The 3,228-nt window shown below is 36.2% G+C and overlaps 1 protein-coding gene across 4 annotated transcripts in view; it reads right to left on the bottom strand.

Annotated features, from left to right (window-relative positions):
- The window catches only part of LOC106876029 (ras-specific guanine nucleotide-releasing factor 2), a 563,899-nt gene that overhangs the window by 173,006 nt on the left and 387,665 nt on the right, over positions 1-3,228 (bottom strand). The gene's annotated exons all lie outside the window — the stretch shown is intronic.

Raw genomic sequence — 3,228 nt, forward strand, 5'->3', positions numbered from 1 at the left:
TCTATCTATCTATCTATCTATCTATCTATCTATCTATCTATATATATATATATATATATATATATATATATATATAGAGAGAGAGAGAGAGAGAGAGAGGGGGGAAGAATTTATTCTAATATTTGATTGGTACTATAATTTATTGGTTTCAAATTTTGGTACAAGGCCAGCAATTTGAGGGGAGGGGTAAGTTGATTACATCAGCCCCAGTGCTCAACTGGCATTTGTTTTATTGACCCTGACAGGATGAAAGGCAAGGTTGACCTCAGTGTAATTTGAACTCATAGAGCCAGAATGACTGCAAAGCATTCTAGTTAAAACTCTAATGAATTTGCTAGCTCAAGCCTGCATATATTTAACATGTTCTCTGAATTCAGTGTTTTTACTGATGAATTTATTTTCTTGTAGGTGACCAACCTGGCATGTATTGGATGAGTCAAGAGGAACCAATGAACCAGATGACTGCACCAAGTTCCAATGCCTGTTTTGACAAGTTTTTCTATGGCTGGATGCTTTTCCAAATACCAATCACTTTACAAAGTGTATTGGGTGCCTTTTACATGTCACCCGCACTGAATAGCTCAACAAATAACTTCCAAGATTGTTCCGAGATTGTTCAACTGAATGTAGGTGAAGTATTCAGGTTGATGGCTTAATGTAACGTATTAAGAAGTTAATGTATGATAGAGTAACAGGTGTCTCGCTGAAGAAAAATAGCTGGAAAGAGAGAGTAAAAAGAGATGGCGAGGGTGTGGCATTGATGTATAAGATGAATATATGAGAGAGAAAAGAGACAGAGAATTAAAAAGAGAAGGTGTATGGTAAGTTTGTGAGAGAGTGTAAGGAGAGTGACAGATGGTTATAGATAGGGATAGAGGTAGACACAGTGAACAGGAAACATGAGTAAGGGGATCAGAGGGGAATCAGAGAAGGTGATAAGTGACAGTAATAGGGAGATGATGTGAAATGTAAAGGGATAATGGGTGTCATTAACAGTATCTGAGTGAATAGTGTCATAGTTAGAAATGTGATGGAGGGATAGATGTTAGAAGATGAGTTGTGGTGAAAGGCTTCACAGAACTTTATCATATGCATCATCGTCTGCTCAAGCTTGTTCAGACATTTTGAACCCATGCATGCCATTTATTTTGGTTCAATATTAGATGAGGGAGGTCTTCAGGAAGGCATTTATTGTCCCTGGAAAAATGATTTATGTATGTTGTGTTTGGGCAACCTGCTCTAGTACAGTCATGCTTTAGTATCCATAGCAGTAGGTCCATAGAGTGCAAGCATATTTCCCTTATACTGGTCAAAATCATGCCTTCTTGGCAGGGTGCAGAACCCATGAGCCACTCTGCCAAGGTCACAGTGAAATCCTGAAGCCCAAAAAGGGTTGGAAATTCCACCATCATTGGAAAGCAAGATGGTAGTAGGGAATGAAATGCAAGATATAAAAATACTTTGTCTTTAGGATTTCTTCGCACTTCACAGAACAAATTACATTTTTATGAATCTTAGGATGGGAAACCCATCAGTGTTACTGGCACTGCAATCATCTATAAGACCTACGACCATAGATGAGCAATTAGGAATTGAAAGACATTCCATAACTTGCATTAATTTTAGGAACTATTATATTTATGTATGCATATATTTATACACAAGCATGACCACACACACACACACACACACACACACACACATACACATGCACGCATGCACACACACACACACATGCATGCATGTACACACACACACACACACACACACACACACACACACGATAAGAATTATTATCAGCAACCAGTTTCTATCTGGAGCCACTAAGGCAAAACATTCCAGTATTTAGTGTTTAATTCAAGAAATCACAGGTCATAGACAAATGTATGTTTTAGTGTCACAAATCAACAATGTGTGGAATGTTATAACAAGAGTGCAATAAAACAGGTTCCACAGTCTCAATGAGCCATTTACTAGCAATTCCAAAAGCTGATAAACTTTGAATCCAAGGATAAAAGCATCACCCAAACAACAAAACAAAAATGACAGCCCAAAAACAAAAAGAAAGCAAAACGAAAATTTTGTAGAGTATGTACCATTGAATAAAATGATCTAGCATGGCCTTAGCCATAGTTTCTAAAACAAAACAAAAAAAGAATCAACTGAAGGACTGTAAAAGTAGTAATGTCCTGAGCAGTGCCATCTTAAGGTATGCACACTCAATCCATAAAGCTTGAGAGCTTTATGGATTGAGGTATTGCCCGTTTATAAATATATACAATAGACCTCAAGGTATTAGTTTGCCTAGGCGCCTATAATGCTGTTGTGATGACCCTACTTCTGAGATGTAGTTTACAAGCCAATTCTTAGAGTTGCTATTTCCAGAGATATTGGCATTTTGCTATAGATAAGATATTGTTAGATTGTTTCTGTCATAGCTTACACAATACCCAAATATTCCAGGCCCCATTCTGACATTTTTCTTTTCTTTTAGGGAGATTTAGTTGCTACATTGAAGAGATCGAATAATTTTGCTGTTAGATGGTAGCACAGATGTTTTGCTGTTTTTGGCTGGCTACTGTGATATCGATTGCATTATGAAACCATGAGATTTCATTGAAGTTATTGTACCCATAAATGTTTCGCATAGATTGCCTTAAGAAATACACAGAACAATTTCCTCTTTTCTTTCTTCGTTCTCGTGATTCTTAAGTTAATTTATTAGTTTATTTGAATAAATTAGAATTTATTACTTTGCCATCTAATGTATAAAATTACAATATCTAAGAATCTGCATAAAGTAGCTGACAAATCTTAAACCACAGGGATGTAATATGTGTCTAGATATATGAACATTTATTTCTTTCCTTTCTGTGTTTCTTTACATCTAAATATATTTGCACACATGTAGACTTTCAGTCTCATAAATCACTTTTTATCAATTGGTTTCAACCTGGAGTTAAGAGTGTGTATCAATGTTGTATCAATGTTCCAAATTATTTCAATAAATATTTTGGTTAAGAATATGATATATAGTGAGGCTAAATATCTCTTAGGTGCAGGCATAGCCGTGTGGCAAGAAGTTTGCTTCCTGACTACATGGTACTGGGTTCTGTCCCACTGCATGTCAACTTGGACAAGTGTCTTCTATTATAGCTGTGGGTCAACCAAAGCAAAGCCTTGCAAGAGTATTTGGATGATAGAAACTGAAGTACATCATATATATGT

Source organism: Octopus bimaculoides, chromosome 2, assembly GCF_001194135.2.
Source record: "Octopus bimaculoides isolate UCB-OBI-ISO-001 chromosome 2, ASM119413v2, whole genome shotgun sequence".
Taxonomy (NCBI): Eukaryota; Metazoa; Mollusca; class Cephalopoda; order Octopoda; family Octopodidae; genus Octopus; species Octopus bimaculoides.